The 22,638-nt window shown below is 34.0% G+C and overlaps 1 long non-coding RNA gene across 1 annotated transcript; it reads right to left on the reverse strand.

Annotated features, from left to right (window-relative positions):
- Positions 1-3,681: 3,681 nt before the first annotated feature.
- On the reverse strand, positions 3,682-8,453 carry LOC129222654 (uncharacterized). Its single transcript, XR_008580595.1, has 2 exons — positions 8,374-8,453; positions 3,682-3,884 (listed from the first exon to the last, which is right to left on the reverse strand). It is a non-coding gene; the product is annotated as an uncharacterized LOC129222654 (long non-coding RNA).
- Positions 8,454-22,638: the final 14,185 nt, after the last annotated feature.

Consider the following 22,638-nt stretch of genomic DNA (forward strand, 5'->3'; position numbering starts at 1 on the left):
ACCGGGTCAAACTGAAATAATTCAAGTTTTTGCTCAACAGAATATTTTAACATAGAAAATAAATAAATAAAGCCTATTTTACGATTAATGCTTATTAGTACTTTAGCTACCTATCAGAACAAAGAAGAAAAATGAATACATCTCTCCCAATTGAAGCTGTTTTATAAAAGTTTCGGACAAATTCAGAACTTTTATTAGCACCACATTCAAAACCAATTAATCTTTGCAGTGTGCTACTCGTAAATGAAATCTCACTTCAGAAATTTCGAAAATTCCACTCATATTAGTTCCAAACAGAAAATTAAGTAAATAAAAATATGCATGAGTTGCGATAAATTCATAAAATTGTAAATCCCTTTTCCAGATATTAACAGCCGTTTAACGTGAAAACCTTTTTTTTTATTCACATGGGCTCGCTTTTTTCTGCCCTCCGAGCTGTTTTTTCGTACAAGTGAGGTGCGCGTAAAATATTTCCCTCCTTCTTTGCCTTTCTAACCGCCTAATTCACCGTTAACCTAACCATACGCCTTTAACCACGAGGTTCGTTAACTCGGGGTTGAGATTTTAACCACGAGGTGAAATATTCGGTATTCACCGGTCACGCACCGGCGAAAAAGGCCCCGGAGTTTTCCAACTTCGTGGTTTCTCAACTTTGCCAGCACACTACGCATCCTATTGGTCAATAATGATCACATGATTTTCTACGTTTTTTGTTTACATTTTTAACGACCTTTCGCTGTTGCTGTTTCATTCCGTGCTGCGTTGCAAAGCAAAGCGAGACGAAGATAGCATTTGCTCTCTTTGATTTGAAAAAAATAATTGAACACAGTTCATTACCAAACAAAACAAATAATATGATTTAAAGTTTTTCTAAAAAGTCAGAGGCGTAAGTACAAACACGGAGTTAAATTTGAGTAGCAATTGTGTAAATTCAAGTGTAAACAAATGTATTACTTTTGCTATTATTTCTTCGAATCTACGCATACACAATTACGGATGCAATTTAAACTTATTATAAAGCTTCGGAGATAGATAATTTTAATCTGCTTATCTCTTTTCTTAAAGAAACTAAATTTTTAGTGACAAATCATTTTATTCCAATAAAAGAACTGTTATATCTGATTAAAAATATTATTTTAAACCTCTTTCATACCAGGATATCTCTAGCAATAATAATTTCAGATAAAACAAGTTCAATATAGATACATTATTATTATTTTTTTTTATTAATCAATTTAATAAGAAACAATAAAGGACATTTTCAATGGTTTTCTTTTTATGGCTTATAAATGTGCAACAAAAGACTTTTTTACTGCCTCATCAACATGAAGAAATGCATTTTTTTCCATAAAATTCAGTTTTACTTACATTTTCTATGAATATTCTAAACTAATAATTGAAGTGTGCCCCGCTAGACATAATATCACACGCTAGACACGTTTCGGCATGGTATGTACTAGACTAGTCCGTATAGTTTAGTCAATATATCTTAACCATAAGCCAATAGTGGCGGAAATCAGCTTCTCCATCCGTGCCGTCTCACTTGGCTGTTTTTTGATACAGCCCATAAATTTCCTCTCTTATTCAAGTTCTGTGAATTCCCGAAACAGTCCAATACAGTAAGTTTGTTTTTTGAGCACAAATTGTTAATATGCTTCAAAATGGCACTGTGCGCTGCCTTTTGGAAAAAGCAACTTCCTTTACACCATAGTTTAGACGATTGAAAGCATTTTTCAGGGCAGTATAACTTTGTAGCTGGTATTGTTCGTTATTCCTTCTACGAGAAGAGGAGATGTAATCTCTTAAACCCAGAAACATCTTTTTAGGAGAGGTGCCCACTTAGGAGGGGTTATGACGCAGACTGCGCCATTGAAATTTTTAGGGGCATTTCTCTTTTTAGTGGGGGGGCTATTGTTTTTGGGAGGGGGGATCTTTGTGATTTTTACGTGGGGTGAGCACCCTGATTTTGGGCGGATACTTGGGCGCTTATTTGGTATAGTGCTGAAGAGATTTTCCTTTGCTCCTTCTCACGTACTTGGATTTAAATCCCTGAATCACAAAATCTGTTTTGTCAGAAAAAAAAACTTCTTAGTCTATGTTTTGTATTTCAATACTCATTTTAACCTTTTTTTCTTTATAAGAGACGTGAGAAGCTGTTTCTTGTACGGTTAACATCCTCTCCGCCAGTGTTCTAACAGCCTGTATCGCGTGCAATATTGACACCAGCTCCCGCCGTGGCCCTGGAAAGTTGTTCAAGGATTTATAACACTCATTCAATATAAAATTTTGTCTTCACGAGTCGAAGTTTATCCCTTTTGGTTGCATTTTCTAGTGCAATCGACTCGAGCATTTCCTGTTGTCTGAAACTACTTTCATATCCTCTCGACACTTTTTGTACTCACTCCACAGATTTTACCTATTTCTTCTAACGTCATTTCAGTGTTTTCTAAGCGCAATCTATTTGTCACTAACTTTCTAAGCTGATATCCATGAGGTTAAAAATTACCCCCACAACAAGCGAGATACCAACATCGCGGAATACCTACCTCTCGGGCGGAAGAATTTCAAGATCTGCTACTTACCAGGTGAATAGGAACACCTACTACTTTGATAATAACTGCAATTTGCACTCGGCTGATTTGGAGTACTTCTTCAAATAAACTTACAAATGATAAAAAGAAAAAAATGATGTTTCTCAATTTAATGCCACAATACTGTAATTGCGTGTCTCACAATTTTTACAATGACTTTACTTTCAAACATAATCAAAATAAAATAGAAAATAAAAAGATTTTTTAAGTTTTGGACAGGGCTGTGGAGTTGGAGGTTAAAAATTCCAAGAGTTGAAGTTGCGTTCTCCCTCAAAAGCCTGCAACTCTGGCAGTGCTAGTGGAGTCGAATTGATTTCGGAGAAAAGAAGTCAGAGTCTAATGCTCTTCTGTCATTTTCCCTCCAATTCCACAGCTGTGGTTTTTGTCGCACTTGAATTAAGTTTTATACTAATTCACTACATTAATTTTTATAAAAGGAAACCATTATTTCTGTTTTCTTTTTTATACGGCATTGCACTGAATGTAAAACAAGAATGAAGCATGCTTTCAAGTGCAAATGAATTTAAAAAAAAAATATTTTACTTACTTTCCCTATTAAAAGTACAAAAAATTTTTTATGCTATACTGAAAGTTTACTTTCATGACAATATTTATAAATTAGAAAAAACTTTTATTTAATTCACTATTTCAATGAATATATAAAGCATAAAGAGCAATAGTGTACAGTTTTAAAAATAATTTATTCTGAAATGTTGAAATCTGTTACACAATATCTTTCACATTTGAACACATTGAAACATCAATTAACAAGTAAAGATATATCTAATGTTTTGACAAACGATTGTCATCAATGACTTTTTATTCAGTTCATTGATAATTGAATTTTGTTTGATTTATTTTAATCACTTTAGTCAAACCATGATTTAATTTAATTAAGCTGTTTTAAATTAATTCAAATGCTAAGCAACATAAGTTACATTAAAATAATGAAGAACCCATTAAACTTGGACACCTTATTGTTGAGTTAATGATATCAGAGCATAATCTATAGTTAGTAATTATAATTTTAACTGACAATCAGTTTTTTTTTTGTGTTTCATGTATAAAATAACTAATAATATAAAATAAGTTACAGAGGCAAGTAAAATTTATTTCAGCTAATTGAGTACATAATCAGGATTTAATCTTTTAAAAACAAATACAAAGTAATACAATTGAAAACCAATTAACATAAATTACAACTTCCTTTTGACAGAGACACCAGTTATATGATTCCTGAGATAGATTGCAGCAAGTTGTAAGTTTCAGTATCCAGAGTCAATTCGGAATCAACTGAAAAACAAATGAAGTCAAAATGCTGATAAAAATAATTTTTTGAATTAAAAAAAAAAACGAATCAGTTGTACCACAACTCTAACACACACTGGCAACAATAGCAGCATATTTAAAATTCTACACTATACCCAAAACATTAATAGGTTGTGTTAACATTATTTGCTGCTTCTTGAATATATTTGAAATTAGAAAATCTTCCAAGAAACTTTGAAATTTTAAAGAACTGCCACTATCTGTAATATAGTTTTTTGCCCTCATGTACAAGAACATTAAAGTCGTTGCCACTTTTCACAAAATACAATTCTGTTTAACGAAGGGGCTTTAGGCAGTGCCATACGGAGTAGCACTTAGGCCAAACAAAAGGAGTACTTTCAACCATTGCTATTCCGCTAAGTAGTATTTATCAATAGAGCTAAACAAAAATTCACTGACATACACGAGAAGGATTTTGAACTTATTGAAATATCAGTTTGGGATTTCAAGCATATACTTGTAATAATTTGTAACATAACAGATAAAAAGGTCAAAACCAACACCCGACAAAAGTGGATGTCTTTATTTTTTTCAATCCATAAGCTCATTTCCCTTGCATTGAAAAAGGCGTTTCTTGTAACACCGAAACCCGTGACTGCAGCAATCTGCAGTTTGCTTTTTGATGATGCTATTTCCTATTTTACTTCTTATGCACGAAGGTATTTATTTAATGTATAGTAATTTATGTAATTAAATTCAATTTAAAATTAAATGAGGGAGCGCAAAGTCATTTTAAGACCAAATTTTACACCAGTCAAAGTAGTTTACAGTGTTATGCTTGAATACTTACTGGTGAAAATAGAAGAGACTCCTGGCATGATTTTGCGAACAGGGCTGTCTGAAGAGGGGACAAGGGATGCAATTGCCCCAGGTAACAAGATAAGAGAGAGCCCCATTAATTGAACCTTTTGCCACATAGTACTTGAAGGGTTTTTTTCCCCCTCCAATATAATTCCTTTTTAAAAATAGTTTCTGAAATGCTATGATATAGATTTATTCAGGCCTGGATCTACAAATTTTGGACCCCCTGGCAACAAAACCTCTAGGGCCCCTCCACAGAAGCGAGCAGTGTGCATTTGCAACGTTAATAAGTCTGAGTGAGCTACTTTTTTTTTCAATTTTGTGGGTTCGTCAGACCCCTTAAGGACATACCCTCCCCCCCCCCCCCCGTCGAGTCTGCAGGCACGCAGATCCGGGCCTTATTTAATATTTGTCTTTTATGTCACATATGATCTGATGAATTCAGAATACATGTTCAAGTAAGCAATAATTAATTTAAAAAAATGTTCAGAACTTTACTATTTTTTGCGTGAGGGGGGAGGGCAAAAGATGATTGCCATCTCTTCGGATGGCGTTGATGTGGCAGGGGCCATACAGAGATTATAGCATAGCATACGCTGACATTCATACAATGTAGAAATTAAGGGCTTTTTCAAAATTACTTTACATTCAACTAGTGTGGAACCAAGCTGCACTCAGGGCGAGTACGTACTTGGTCAAATACAGAGTATCTTAAAAAAAATAATAATAACCATTGACATAAATGTGAAGCATGTTACACTTATTGGAACATTAAAATCAATTTTGCACACATAGTGATATTTTTGAATTTGAAATTTAACTAAGCACCCCTCACAGATTTTAAGAAAAAAATTACAATTATCTTTTTTACTACTAATAAAGCTCAAAGTCTCTCTGTCAGGATATCTGGATCTCTGTGACACACATAGCAGCTAGACCATTTAGCCGATTTTCATGAAATTTGGCAAAGTTAGTTTGTAGCATGGGGGTATGCACCTCGAAGCGATTTTTCAAAAATTTGATTTTGTTCTTTTTCTATATCAATTTTAAGAACATTTTCCGGAGCAAAATTATCATAAGATGGATGAATAAATTACAAAATTGTCATGACGTGGAATGGGAGAGTGAATGAACATAGCCAACTGGCGAGAAATTCATCATCCATTATTTGTAAATATACAGGGAACCAAATGACCTTTTAATTTTCTACTACGGACAAAGCCGTGCGGGTACCACTAGTTTAAAATATAGACAAAAAACTGAATTAAATGAGATGAAATTTCAACTAATTTAGGAATTTATTATAGCTTTAAAATATTAGAAATTTGCACATATAAAATATTTGTGGCGTAATAATAATAATAAAAACTTTTGAGTGCCATATTTTTTAACTTTCCCACGTTTAAAAAGAATGGTGGAAGTGACATACAGTGGCTCCCAAAAGTGTTCGTACACCTACGACTTTCAATGAAATAGGCCCTTATCCATTGGTTAGAATTAATATTTCGGAATAGGTATTTTATTATACGATCTATGATTTATTTTTAACAAAACTACACAAAATTTTTTAATAAAACATTAAAACTCAATTTTTTAAAAATCAAAAACCAAAAAGTTACGGAAATTTTATCTCACAAAAGTCTTCGTACACTTTGAAAAAATGTCAAAAATTAGTAAATAATCTAACTTTTTACTAAGTTATTATTTAGTGGGATATCATGCAGTAACAACAACAGCTTTTAAACGTCTGGGAATAGATTTCATTGTTTCTTTCTTTCTTTTTTTGTGCAATTTCTGAGTAAGTGTTCAGCCGCACTACGAGTCTTACTGTTTCTAGTTCGCTTTTCGTTTCAATGGTGTATTTTCGTAACCTAGCCACCAGATATCTCCAAATATGTTCCATTAAGTTAAAATCTAGCGATTGAGGAGATATTTCCAAGCTTAAGGACAAATTTTGAGGCACCAAACGCGAACGTGTGCTTCTTATCGTTCCTCGATAAAAAACAAAGTTGTTTCCGATTACCAAATTTTGGGGTAATAGTTTTAAATTGCTTTTTAAAATATTTAAATGAACAGCATAATTCATTATTTCATCAAAAAATTCCAAATTTCCAAGTCCTGATGCTGAGATGCACCGGCACACAAGAACATCTTCACCGTTCTGATTAACCGATCCAACTAAGTTCTTAAGATTAAATTCCTCTTTTTTGCTTTCATTTACAATTATACAACAATTTAACCCAAAATGTTGAATCTATTTTTGTCTATAAATAAGACGTTGTTCCAAAACGTATTGAGCCTATTTAACATTGATTTTACGACGGAAAGTGTAAGCTTACTGTTTTTCGCACGAACAAGAAAATTTCTGCGGGAAGAGGTCCCATTTAATCTAGCTAATCCGAGAACTTTTCGAACAATTTTAGGTAAAAATTAAACCTAAAATGTTTCATTCAATTCTGTAGAAACTTTTTCAGTTCTGAAATGTGTATTTTTCATATTTTTTTTAACTGTAAACCTCCGATCACGCTTTGTTAACTTTGCCAGTTGACCTTTTCTTACCTTGTTTTCGATCCGATTCTTGTCTTTAAAGCCTTTTTTCAAACCCTTCACTATAGAATGGTATAAATTAACCAATTTAGAGACATTTCAAATCAATATTTACGGCTAAATTGAGGGAAAAAACCAAATTTCGAATCGTGTTTGTTGTTTTTTACGCATACCTGCCATTTTAAAATAATAAGCAGAATATTAGGGAATAAAAACACTAAAAATTAAAGTCAAATGACTTTACAGCATCATTACAATGCAAAAATAATAAAAAAAAACCCACATATGATAATTTTAATTATGAATTTATTCGAAACTATTTCAGTGTACGGTGACTTTTGTGGCGTATTTTTTCTCTGTCTCTTCGTTTTTTGACAAATTTCAAAAATAAAATCTGGCAATATTCCAAAAAAAAAAAAAACTACTGGGTTTTATTCACAATGGCACAGGAATGGTGTGAAAAAAAATTGGACTTCATATTCGAATTCAGTTTTGCGTTATTTTGGTTTTACTACAAAATTTCAAGGTGTACGAACACTTTTGGGAGCCACTGTATGCATATTAAAATTTTACTTTGCTTTACATGTTCAGTTTTTATTAATTTTCATATACAATACAGTCATATTTTAAGAGTCAAACAGTAGTAAATGATTGCAAACTGAAAATTTAAAAAAAAATCCGTGAAATATTTCAAAATTGCTCGGGATAAGCAGGAAACATAGTTAAAATTTGACCGAGTATACCAGAAATAGACCAAGCAGTATCGAGTACATACAGATTACTTGGTAGATATTATATGTCACACTACTTTCCAACTCAGTCACCAAATGTGCAATTATTAATATTGAGATTTATATGTCATACCACAACTCTGGAATTACTATTTTTCTGTTCACTGACACATCATTACTCGTAAAGCTGAAATATTTTGAATAAACTACGGAATAGGAATGGAAAGTGATGAAGTTGCATCTTTTAAAGCGCAAAAAACGACCGATCAAATCCAAAATGGAAATTTATGAACGATTACTATTGACCATATACAGTACAGAACAGCAATAACATAACTAAAAACTTTCATTTGCAGGAAATAAAAATATCTTACCTTCAAGCGAAGATCACCTCGAACCGCCATTGCTTCTAATGTTTACTTGTAATGCGCATGCTCAGAAGGCAAACCAAGCCTTTAAGGGACAATTTTCCTATCTTCATTTGCCAACTTTCAAATGTAGATGGCGCGGATTTTCACTCGGTTTATAGGGGGGGGGGGGAATAAAGGCCCTCTCTAAACAGCTTCACACAGAGGGGAGTAATTAGGCGTTAATAGTTCCGACGCGGGAGCTATTAACGCGAACCCCTCTCCCTTCAGGCAAATGCAAAGCCGAAGACCGGTTTGCTCTTTCAACTTTTCTCCGGATATAGTTGAAGAGCAACAAATGGTCAAATTTTAGCTTCCGCGCGATTTGTGATGGATGCATTTGTGGGAATTAGTTTTTCTGAAAGGTATTGATACCAGGGCCCAATTTCCCAATAGACCTAAGTACGCCACAATTTTCAGGGGCCGCAAATTTTGCTTTAACCACATTTTTTTTTAAATTCTTTTTTTTTTTTTTTTTTTTTGTTCTTAAAAGAAAAATATTAGCATTTTTTCATTTTTCAAAGTTACAATTTTTTCTCGTCATTTAATAATGATTACTTTCACACATCTTATGAAAATCAAATGTGTTTCAATCATGGTAATTGATCAGCGTAAAACAGTAAGTGAAGACGAAAAGAGGGTGTCAATTTCAGAAAGTGTCGTTACGTTTATCCAGAAGTCGCAACAAGATTGGAGTTTGACAAGGATTTTAGTGTTATACTTAAGTTTATTCAGTGCTGGTTTCTTGAGTGATTGACGTTTATTTTCTTTTTTACATTATTAATATTTAAATTGTTTTCTGTTAATATTAAGTCTCGAAAATAAATAAAAATGAATGACGAACGAAAAAGGCTGATTGCTTTTAAATAAAGGAAACATGCTAAATTAAAAACCGAAGAACAAAAAAAAGTCATCAAAAATTTTTTAAACTTTTTTTTTTTCAAATATGCAGTTTTCAAAAGCGGAAACTTTAGACTCTTTGCAATGTATTCCAGTTACAATTTACGAATGAAATACCATTGAACAGTGAGGAATTGTAAGAACACAAGTGAGTTAACGTAATAACAGAGTAAATTATTCAAATCGTTGATTCGTAGATGAAAAAAATAATAGGATAAAGATGCTGCTATAAATAAAGATGGCGACTGATAAAATGGTTAACGCACAAGACATTAAAGTTCAGTGCTCATCAAAGATTCAGCGATATAGATATTAAAGAATTAAGCTAGGTTTGATTCCAAAACACAGTTTTGATCAAAAGAGCACGTAAACGTAACTTTTTTTCAAAAAGTAACAGAATTCATTCGGAATGTAATCGTGTTTTTTTTTCCTTCTAAATTCAAAATGTCTTTTTGAGCAAACAATGAAACAGCAAAAAAGTTTTTTTCTTCCTTTTGAAAATAAAGATGCTGTCTTATGTGAAACATACTAACATGCGTAGCATTCGAGAAAAATCTCGGTTACTCTTTATCTCCCCATTTTTCATCATTATATTTTCCCTTATAAGTCTAACTCAAGTCTATATCATGTTTCAGTAATTCATCTGCGTGCCATTACAAGGAAATGCTTTAAAACTTCAAAGAATGATAGAAAACATGTTTTATGAAACTATAGGGCCATGGAAAAAAATAAATAAATAGATAACCATGCTGTATTAGTTGATAATTGCAAATGAATATACATATTGCAGTGGCGTATATATGTTTTTATTTTGGAGGGGGCCCAAACAACCAAGAATAGCTCCCCCTCCCATTTTTTTTTGTAATTTTATTGTTTTGAGGGGTGAGTAACAGTGCCCTTATCTTTTCAGTTTTTCGATGCGGGGAAAGGACTTCATACTGTTTGTCCTCTTTATACTGTCATACAGTGCCGCAACCAAAAAATAGTTTTTGGCGGGCATTCTTAAAAAATCTCGCTTCTGGTGGGAGAATACATCGGTGGTCCTCCCCCAGAATTTTTTTGTAATTGCAGTCCTAAGAACGCAGTTTTAGACGGTCTCTGGCGATGCCACGGGGAGGAAGAATTCGGAGCCCTTCTGCGGAAATTTTTAGAAATTGAAATTTTAAAAATGCCATTATAGGCTATATTTGTTAAAGTTAGTGTAATGAGCGGAATAGGACTTTTTGAAGTTGCCCCGGATTGATTTTTTTAAAAAAAAATAGAGCGAAATCCATCACCTCTAAGCCCATTTTTCCAAATTTAATTTCTAAAAACGCAGTTTCAAACTGACTCCGATAATTTTACGGGCAGGGCAGTTCTGGAGCTCTCCCCAGAAACTCTTGAAATTCAAGTCCTGAAAAACGAAGAGATATTCAATTATACTAGGTGGAGGGATTTAAATGATCTCGACTTTAAATTTTTCGCAATTGTAAATTTTTCATTTTCAAATTTCTTACGGGAGCAGTCGGACCCTCGTCCGAATTTTTTTCGTAATTGAAATCTTAAAAGCGCGACTGTGAACCATATTTGGTAATGTTTGGGGTTCGGCCATTTTTCAAAATTGAAGCTCCATAAAAGTAATCTTAAACGATTTTCGATGCTTTTGGCAGACAAGGCGTTTGGTAATTGTCCCCTGGAAATTTTTCGATATTGAAGCCCTGAAAACGAGGTTTGAGAAGCTCTTTAGTGGTTTTAGTGGGTGGAGAGGGCTGACGAAGTGCAGCACTTTGAAGACTTAGGAAAAAGAAAAAAAAAAATGGGGAGGAAGGGGTAAAGAAATAGGAGGTGTTGGACGTAATTACCTGATCAACAGTCAGTCACTTTTGAAAATTTTATTTTAAGGTTCTTTTCAAAAGTAATTCAGATTTTTCCCAACATTAGGTAATTTTTGGAAAGGAATAGTTCAAGAATCCTCCCCTGAAAGGTAAAACGCAATTTCAGGTCATCTTTGGAGACGTCTTGAGGTAAGGAGTGGCACAATTTTAGACTATTTTCGGTAGTAACTAGTAACCTTAGTGAATAGGGATTGGTTCGGGGATATTCCTCCAGAAATGAATGAAAAACGCCTAAATAAATGCATTTTTAGAACATTCATTTCCATTATTAGTCCAACCGAACAACTAAAACTTATTTTAAATTTCTAGCTGGGGACGAGAGTTAAGAAGAGAAATATTTAGAAAAACTCTTCTTTTTAGAAAGACAAGGGAGAAAAAAAATGTGTGTGTGGGGGGGGGGCGGACGAAGAAAGCGAACTTACTTTCCTAAGCTATAAACTGCATCTGTTAAAAACATTTTAATTTAAAGATTTATTTTGAAAGAATTGAGATTTTTCCTTAATATTATTTGCTTTTCTTTTGTAAAAATAACTTCGCTTTCCCGAGACACATTCTTTTCTTGAGTATGGAGTACGGATCCCCTGACCCCTTCTGAACACCATTGCCTGTTGCCATCTAAAGCAGAATTCCCAAACTTTAACGATTCGCGGCAGCCTTTGAAGAATTTGAATTTTCTCAAGGCATCCTAATCTAGTTTTATATACATATTATTGTTACCATGGACACCTCTTCCTGCGGCACCCAGTTCGGAAATCTCTGATCTAACGTATTATAATAGTTATCACTATCATATTTATTTATTCCTTTTTTTTTTTTTTTTTGTAGCTAAAAGTTTGGAAATTGTTTGTGAGCAACTGAAACCAAAAATAACTACCTTTATTTAAATTTTTTTAAAGATTTTGGAGGGGGCCCGGACCCCTTCAGCGCCTTCCTTATATACGCCCTTGACATATTATAAATATTATTTATATTGATCTTATGTGAATCGCTTTATAACGTGCCCCAGAGCAGTAGGGGAGACCGGGGTAAGTTGTTACATTCGAATTTGAAATTAACTGCCAGTAGAAACTGACTTTCCTTGCACTAGATGATAGCACTCACCCATCTGTATTCCCTGACTCACTGGAGTGCTTATATTTAGTCGCAGGGAGAGTGCTCAAAGAAAAGGGTGTTTTTGAGCCTGGAAGTAATTTTTCTTTCCGCTGTTATTTTTCTATTTGTGACGAAGCCGTTGCAGATAACAGATTGATTTCTATACCACGTGAAAGCCTACATTTTCAGGTAAGTGTTAAGATATTTACATTTTTGTACAAAGGTATAACACCAATAATATGTACCAAGATTTAAAGTGGCGTCATATGAAGTTGTTACAGTTTTGTTGGGGTTAGTTGTTACAAGAAACAACTTGCCCCAAGCAAATTTTAATTTAATATTGCTTCTTTTTAAAGATGATACGGCCGGGTGGACTATAAAAACAAGGCGGACAGGTGCAAACACCTAAAGAAAAATACCTGGAGCTGGATAAAGAAGTAACAGCAGGTAGTTCATTACGAAAGGCAGCCGATCAACACGAAATAAATTTCACGACAATACAGATATTATGCAGTACGGTGAAAAATGGTGGTAAGGGGCCATTCATTAATTATGTTGAAATTAACGTAGTAAAAAAAAGTAAGGTACGATTAAGAAAGGTTGATTTGGCAATATCTATTTGGAAAATATTACGCAAGAATGGGTTTGACCCCCCCCCCAAAGTAAGGGTATGTAGAGATTTTTCCAACCCCCCTTCCTCTCGGGACCCTGACATAATTAATGAATTGCCCCTAAGTGGTATTTCTGATCTGTTTCACTATATGATTTAACTCGTGTAAAACACTGTTGTTGGATAACGATAATAATAGTAATAATGATAATTCTGATGTCTTTTCATTCTATGATTTAATTTATTGTTAATATGTACGGTTGAATAAATAATAACAACAATGATAATAATAATAAATAATGTATTATTCGAACGTAGGTCTTTCTCCAACGCAGCAAACAGTGCAGAAGTGTAGACGGTCCGCAGTGCCACTTTAATAGATACACCAGTAAAAAATGTTTTGCAAGCGAAAGCTGGGAAACAAAAATTTGTGAAAAGGAAATTGTCTCTAACAAAGACGAAACCAACAGACACAAAGACAAAAAAAGTGCGTCTAAACAGTGCGTTCTTCGGATGAAGATGAAGACTGGTTCTGCATAGAGTGCGCTAAACCGCACTCCGAATCCAAAAAACCAACTACTAAATGGCTTCAATGTCGTAATTGTGACGAATGGGCACATGACCGATGTGCTAAGCTTGATAAATTATATGCTTGTAAAAACTGTGATTCGAGCGCGCGTGGTCAATGATTATGATGATGATAGTCTATCAAAATAAGTCATTAATGAAGTAAATCTGTAACGAAAAAAGTTTTTGCGTGGTTAAGAATTTTTAAAAGTGTAACAGAATAAACCACAAAATGTGTAAACTTCATTTTATCACATATATATATATATCTCATGTAACAACTAACCAACAACAAGCACCGTGGTGGGATAAGTTCTTACAATGTATATATCCAAAAGATTTGAAATATTTTGGAGTAGTGGCTTTTAATCACTTTTTTAAAAATATGTTATAAATGTTAAACAATCTAGATGCATTTTAAAGTTTCACACGTGTAAATACTTGAAATAGTTTAGCGTAAAAAAATATTGAAAAAAATTGTACCAACTAACGCCGGTCTCCCCTACTTGACCCCCCCCCCCCCATGTACAAAATTAAATAATGTAAACAGAGGAGCATCGAAATAAAATTTTTGGGGAAAGGAAAATTCTAATTTTATCGAATGATAAAACACGAGCTTACACGCATATCATACATACGCACATAACATCTAATAAGCAGGAACGTTAGGTTTCATTAAAAAACAATTTTTAGAATTTATAAAAAAGAAAAAAGAATATGTTGAAATGTAAGCTCTAACTCTTCTGAATCGTCAGCAAAATTTACCGAATAAGGAGTTTTTGGGATATTGCTGCGATCTCCCATCGGGTCGCCCCTGAATGCGAAACGTCATCATTTCTTCATCAACTTGACAGTTTAAATTTCGGGAACGCTGTTTTGCGTGCTTTTGAGCTTTTGCTTTTTTTTTGTTTAGGGAGAGAGGAGGATTATAATTCTAAGCAATTTCTGAGGCCCGTACAAGGAAGGGGGGGGGCCTAAAAACCACTATTTTGCCGTGCCTATACTTACCCCTCCCTAATGGGAACCTGACTACGCCCACCCCTATTTTTGTGCAAACGTCACTTTGTGTTTAAGCTCACTCTGCTGAATTGTCTTTCTCCGGATATAGACGTGACGCAATTCTCTTGATTTGTGTTCCCATATTGCAGTAATGAAATAGCCCCCCACCTAAATCAGAAGCTAGATCTGCTCCGTCTTTCTTCCTGTATGTAAGCACTATACAGTACAACCAGAGCCGAAGAGAGGTCATGCCAGCCTAATCGGAAACTACTGATCCGTCCCTTGCGCGGGTCCGGCTCGGAATCGGAGTAGTATAAATTTGCCCAGTTGTAGGGCTGGAGTGGGGCCCGGCGACCAAACTGGTTTGGGGCACGCCTTAGCTCTCGGCGGCCCTGAGTACAACCGTGAATCTCTTGGAAAGGTAAAAAAAAAACGAGATTATCAAGGCTTTAAAAAAATTACACTAGTAACTTTCACAATTGCACACCTATACGACAAATACATATATATAATGTAGGGAAATGTGGGGCAAAGAGAGAGTCACTGACCCCTTTCCATTATGCTACAAAAAAAGACTTACAATCACGCTTTTAAACCTTCAAATTCGAAAAATTTAAGACGAAGATACCTGAACTAATTCATTATTCCAAACATAGTCTAAAATTCCGTTTGCTAAACTAAAATTTTAGAAACTCCTCCCATCCCATATTTTTGTACAAGTATTATATTTACAACTAGAAAGTCGCCCGTCAAGGTATGACGGGTGAAAATCGCTTCTACATTTGAACGAAGCAATTGCTGCCTGTTCAGTGATATTTTGATAGTTGAAATTTTAACCCTAACTCCAGTTGATTAACCCTGAACTCCAGTAAGTAGCTTTCATTGTTGACCATTTTTTCGTTTCTTCATTCCCGTGAAATGACACAGTCTTACCAGTAAAACAGTTAAGTTACCGGATCGAGTTCAGCCTTGTCACAATAAAGCCTTTTCTTGCATGTTAAACGTTACCAAAACATATTATCAAATGATCATACCGTGGCGCGAGTTTCATTGTTGAAACACGCGGGTTACTCGATAATCGGTTGTTATTTGTATGAGAATTAAATTCATATTGCTTATTCTTTTTCTCCTCATCGTAGCAAACTCTCCAGATTTTTGCCGCTAATGATCCATTTGTGAACTAAAAACTCAATATCCCCCCCTCTCCTTTTCTCTCTATATAATTTGTGTGTTTATGTGTCTTTGTATGATATGTATATATTCATCTTGTGAGTTGTGGTGCATATTGACTGCATAAACTGCAGAGTTCCTCGTGTACAATCGATTTGAGACGCTCATCAACAAAATGTAGCAGTTTATTTAGTGTATGAATGTTTATTTATAGTCACCGCAACTTTATTCATTATCATTAGTCATCAAATTGCATGTAAAAAAATGTCAATATTAAGTTAATTATGTTTCTGATTTTATATTTACTTGATATCGGATATACCGTTTCTTTATTGAAGAAAATGAATTTCGAGAATTATTTAACTATCAATTCCAGTTGAGTGAAACATTTTCGCTTTGTAATGATATGTATATATTCATCTTGTGAGCTGTGATGCATATTGACTGCATAAACTGCAGAGTTCCTCGTGTACAATCCTTCTGAGGCGCTCCTCAGCAAAATGTAGCAATTTATTTCGAGTATGAATGTTTATTTGTAATCACCGCAACTTTATTCATTATCATTAGTCATCAAATTGCATGTAAAAAATGTCAATATCAAGTTAATTATGTTTCTGATTTTATATTTACTTTATAACGGATGCACCGTTTCTTTATTGAAGAAAATGAATTTCGAGAATTATTTAACTATCAATTCCAGTTGAGTGAAACATTTTCGCTTTGTAATGATATGTATATATTCATCTTGTGAGCTGTGATGCATATTGACTGCATAAACTGCAGAGTTCCTCGTGTACAATCGATTTGAGGCGCTCCAAAGCAAAATGTAGCAATTTATTTCGAGTATGAATGTTTATTTATAATCACCTCAACTTTATTCATTATCATTAGTCATCAAATTGCATGTAAAAAAATGTCAATATTAAGTTAATTATGTTTCTGATTTTATATTTACTTTATATCGGATGTACCGTTTCTTTATTGAAAAAAAAATGAATTTCGAGAATTATTTAACTATCAATTCGAGTTGAATGAAACATTTCCGCTTTGTATGATATTTATATATTCATCTTGTGAGCTGTGATGCATATTGACTGCATAAACTGCAGAGTTCCTCGTGTACAATCGATTTTAGGCGCACATCAACAAAATGTAGCCTATTATTTCGTGTATGAATATTTATTTATAGTCACCGCCACATTTTTCATTGTATCATTAGTCATCAAATTGCATATAAAAAAATTTCAATAATAAGTGAAATATGTTTTTGATTTTATATTTACTATATATCCAATAAACCGTTTCTAAGAAAATGAATTTCGAGAATAGTTTAATTATCAATTCCAGTTGAGTGAAACATTTTCCGCTTTGTATGATAAGTATATATTCATCTTGCGAGCTGTGATGCATATTGACTGCATAAACTGCAGAGTTCCTCGAATACCATCCATTTGAGGAATTATCAATTCCAGTTGAGTGAAACCTTCCTGGAACAAAGTAATCTATATTTGATTGACTTAATTTGAAAGTAATAACTTCAGATAAAAATACCTCGATCGCAGAAATAAATTACTTCCTCCAAGCCCTTCCGTACCATTGCAGATGACTATTTAGTCTCTTGTAAGTTTTGACTACATATGAAAAGCCCCCCCCCCCACTAAAATTTACTGTTATGTGCTGTGTAGGTAATTATTACGGAAATACTGAGCAAAAAGGAGTCATAAATGTTAAATATTTAGATGAAATTAAGTTAATGATCAATTTGCATGAGGGGAAATCAAAAAGAAAATGAAAAGGAAGACAAGAATAAATTTAACAGTATCAAATTCTTTTCCAAACCATTATTGAAATGAGATTCCTCATTTTTTTGAAAAATAGTCACAACCCTAAAACTTTCAAAACAGGAAAGCTTCTTGGATTTGGTCTGCACATTTTTTCAACTTTCGTTTTTCTCTTTTATGGCCCATATACGATGTTTGTATAAATCATATACTATTTCTTATTGAGATATTAAGTCAAGAATATTTAGGAAAACTATGATGAAAAGTTGAAATTTCAGAAATTATTCTGAGTGTCGATCGAACAACAGATATTTGATGGAGCCTGCTTTTTCCAGAGAAGAAATCCTCTTTATTAAGTGACTAAACCGAAGCAGTCGTTAATAAACCGGTAACTTCAAACCAAACTATACAATTACAGCAAACGTGACAGATTTAGGTAAATTAAAAATTTTTGCTCAGTCGAATACACTATGATTTTTCATTTATCTCATAAATAAAAATAAAAAAACATATATAAATGTTTTTCGTTTCAAAATAGCCAAAAAATCGCTTTTATTATTATTATTATTTTTTTTTTTCATTTTATTAGAGAATGGCATTCACAACAACAAAATACAGACCGACAAAATCAAAAATTGCGAAATGCCTCAGTGAAAAGCTGAAATTAGCAAAAGGAATGCATTCAACCCCTTCTCGATGGGGTGTCGATTCCTTGGGCCCTCGGGAAGCATCGTTATCAGACTATGAAGAAAGGAGGAACTCGCAAGTGGCTCGCATTGGGAAAAAGGGGAGAAAGCTGAAGTGATTTATGGTAGAGTTAATTAGGAAAAATGCCAGACACTGGTATTTTTCAGATTTATTACTTCAGCGACATCTGCATGAGGAAGTTGGAACTAAATGTCCGAGATTGAACAAGTTTTTAAAACATCCACACTTTAAAATATAAAAATTGATTAAAATGAACTTTAAAAATTATTATTAAGACCCTCAAAGTCTTATGAATCATCGATGAATATTTTTTTCCCCAATAGTATTACAGGATTTGTAGTAGGAAGCTAAGTTGCTCAGTTTTTAGTGCGTGTATGGTTGCTATTCTGAAACCGTCGCCAAGCGAGATTTTCATTTAAAATTAATTTAAATTATAAAAACGCAAAATTTTTCTACAATATTATCTCAATCCATTCTAGACTGAAAATCACGTCGTATGCAACAAAGATCGGGAGGCTATTTGCTGTTGATTTTGATTACGGGAGTAGATTGATTTTCCCTTGGCGCCAATCTCTTGGGACAACAGCCTTAACCTTGCTCCGGAGCTTGGTTAGGTTTTTCAACCACGCAAGGTTTCGGAAACCTGTCAGCGCGTAGTTAAAGTTGACGGTGAATACGAAATCGGCGGTAACTCCGGGTTAAGGACTGGTTTCGGGCTTAACCGCGAGGTTTAGGTGGCCCGAGGTTAATGGTGAATTAGGCGGTAACTGGTATTGGGTGAAGATACTTTTCCAAGGGGCAGGGAGGCTGCTGCCCATACAGCAGGAATCGGGGTGACACGGACTTGCCTGTTTCGTGTCTGGTTGAATCGTTGTGATTGGTTAGGAGCGGAGGTGTGGCGGGGGCAACAGTCGAAATGGCCCAAGAATCATTCTCAAACCTTGCAATCGCGAACGCTAACACATGGAAAACTTTTAATATTTTATTAGCGATATGCAAAGTGCTAGAGATTTAAAATCTGTTTCACGCCCCCAATTCTTTGTTTTTTGTTTAACTGAAATACAAAACGTTATTTTTGAATAATTTATTTAACTGTGCACAATTTGTGGGTGGGCCAAGCCCACCCGGCCCATAGTGACGAGCAGCCCCTGGTCCAGAGATTCTCCCCCAGAAATTTTTTGAAATTTGTAGTTTTAAAAGCGTAATTTTTGGTTTTCTTCGGTGATGTTAGGGGGAAGAAAGGTACAGGAGGCTCAGCGTAAATTTGTAGAAATGGGAGCCTTGAAAACGAAAATACTGATAGTATTTATTGACGCCAGGCTAAGGGGACTCATGGACTGTCTTCTAGCTTTTTTTTTTTAATTTTTTATTAATAGATAGAGAGAAATTCCTCCTCCCCCTACCCAATTTTTCGAAATTGAAATTCCAAAAACGAAATAGTAGTCAAATTTTTGGAAAATTTTACAGGAAGGGGGTTTTGGAGCTCTCTCCTGAAAAATTTTCAACATTAAAGTCGTAAAAATTTGCAATACTGTAGGCTATTAGAAAAAGGGTTTCATGGGTTATTTCACTTGAAAAACCTTGTAAGAGTTTAGTTTAAAAAACACAATTTTTTATGACATTAGAGGAAGGTTGTTTGGGGGCCCTTCCCCGAATATTTTCTGAAATTCAAGTATTGAAAACAAGATTTTGAGATCACATTTGATAACATTATTGTCAGTAATTTTTCGAAGTCGAGGCTTTAAAGATGCAATTATAAGCGATATTCAATGTTGTTAGCTAATTCAGGAGGACCACTGGAAATCTTTCGAAAATGAGAATCTGAAAACGAAATTTAAGATACTCCATAATGATATGGGTGATTCTCCAAAATCCTCACAACATTATAACCTAGGAGCCTAACACAAAAATTGTTTGTCCTAGAAGTAATTTTCTTTTTTTTAACAGCTAGTAATAACTTTTCCAACGTTACTCCATTCTTATTAAAACATTAACTCTTTTAATTTTTCCTAAAATTTTTTTTGAATAACTAGAAAGACACCTCCTGTCATGTCCCCTTCCGTTTCTCAAATGTACTTAAATTATTCAAAAATTTTATGTCAACATTTCACAAATTCAATTTGTAGTATTGAATTATGAATATTAAAGATGCAAAATAACATTCTTGAAAGGTACATCATTTTAAAATTTGTCCCCAGGTTTTCATGTCATTCTCCTGTCCTAGGAATGAATTCAATTATTATTATAGATTAAAAAAAAGTAATTTTTAACCCGCTCTGCTGCAAAACTGTTTACTATCACCATTTTGTTGGATTCCTTGACTATTTTGCTAATATGATGTGTGTGATGTTCTCATTAAAGTTTTGAAGTTCAAAAATGGGGTAAGTACTGTCTGTTTTCCTTAGCTAAGTAGACTAAATGCCAATTTACACATGCGTCAAGTATGCTCTTATTTTATCAAAATAGGGAGGGAAGCCCTGAAATACAAGGTGCAAAATAACGTGTTCAGCGAGCGGAAAGTGCCCGTGCCCATAAATTACCTATCGCCCCATTTTAAAATGGAATCTATCTTGAGTGGTAGTCTTTGCTTTCGAGAACGGACAATAACATTTTTGCCACCATTCTCCTGGACAACATTTTTTTGTTTTTGTTTTAAATGAAAGAAAATTTTTAATTCTACTTATAGCATGTAGTTTAGTTAAGAGGTTAGAATCGAAAAAATGACATCCTTCACCTTAATTATAATCCTGGGAACACTTAACAGGTAAGTTGTAAAGAAAATCATTCCCCTGGGGCAAAAAAAAAAAAAAAAAGGTCAGTCTCCAGATGCAGAAAAAAAAATCACTCTCCTGGCGTTAATGTTATTGGCGTTTATTATTTACTAGTAGTACCCGCACGGCTTTGCCCGTAGTAAACATTAAAAGGTCTTTTGGTTCGCCTGTACATTGACTTATTGCCCATGTTCCGGTTCCACGTTATGATAACTTGGTAATTTACTCGTCCATCTTATGATAACTTTGCTCGGGAAAATGTTCTTAAAATTGTAATAGGAAAAGAATAAAATCGAATTTTCGAAAAATCGCTTTGAGGTGCACACCCCCATGCTACAAACTAACTTTGTGCCAAATTTCATGAAAATCAGCCGAACGATCTAGGTCACAGAGATCCAGACATCCTGACAGACATAGATCCAGATTTTCAGCTTTGTTATTAGTAATACATCCATAGAATAGAATTTATTTAACAAGGTTCAGAAAGAGATTTGTTATTAAAAACAATTTTAAATTTTATTGTTGCTCGAATACACAAATGAAGTTGCTTTAATTTCTGACTTAGGGAAATCAGAGCACAATTTTCTAGAATTAGGTAAATATTTTTTCTGAATTAGATGATTAGAAGTAACAAATGATAGATCTTAAATGTGAAAATTGTAACTATTTTTTTTTTTTGGAATTTTAGTATAGCAATTGATTCTTTTTTCTGTTAAGTAACTGTCTGTTATTCGGAGTGTAAGCTATTCAAAATTAATAATGTGGAAAAAATCTTTTTAAACGGACGGATTCGAAGAAATTATCGCTACTTGGGAGCGTCCCCTAAGGGAGGTTTTACATAGATTTTGTTTTGTCATGCGATAAACATACTTTTGGATTTAGGTTACAGTTATTTCTTTATTGCTAAGTTAATTTTTTGATAACATTTGATGGAACTCATTTTCTTACGCTCCTGGTGTTGTTTGTCACTCTCTTGGTGTGCAAAAATGTGACCCCCTGCTTTAGGGGGGAGGTTGTAGCATAGTTAAAATGAGTTCCCTCTATTTTCCTCTTAATAAGTTCATAAGTTCCTACCAATTTTTTTCAGTTTTTTAAAGCTTTTGAAGACTAATTTTCAGACAAACTGGAAAAGAAAAGAGAAAAGGGAAGAAATAGGACATGAGGGGGGGGGGGGGCAGTTAACTGAATTTTTTTTTAAAGATTTCTTTTTAAAAGAAATTAAGATTTTCCGTTAGCACTATGTTTTTTCTTGTCAAAATCACTTTCTTTCCAAAGACGCATCCTTTTTTTCTCTTCAATAATAAGGAGAAGTTTTGAAAAACATTCAACTCCTGGGGGTTGGGGGGGGGGGGAACATGCCCTGCGCTAACAACTCAAAATATCCAGCTTTTGAAATTATGCAAATTGGAAATAAACATTCTGAAAAGAAAGAAAAGAAATGACAACGAGTAGATCGTTTTGTTATCCGTTTTAGCTTCTAAGTTCTAGTCTTTGTTTTAGCTTCTAATTTGTTAAAATAATCGTCGAATATTTGTAGTATTGCAGCTGAATACATAGCTTGTTTAGCCTATATTTTCATTTATATACTTGCCCTAACGGTTTTCTCTTCAAAATAGTCGTTTTGGACACATTTTTGTTGTCCCAGTGACAACTTTGCTTTTTGAATTAAAGGAACAGTCTTTCTCTCTCCCTCCCTCGCCCCCTCTATCCAAAAAGGACATTCATTATTCTCTTCGTTTTTCCTTCAACAGAAAAAAGGG

The sequence above is a fragment of the Uloborus diversus genome, chromosome 5, assembly GCF_026930045.1.
Source record: "Uloborus diversus isolate 005 chromosome 5, Udiv.v.3.1, whole genome shotgun sequence".
Taxonomy (NCBI): domain Eukaryota; kingdom Metazoa; phylum Arthropoda; class Arachnida; order Araneae; family Uloboridae; genus Uloborus; species Uloborus diversus.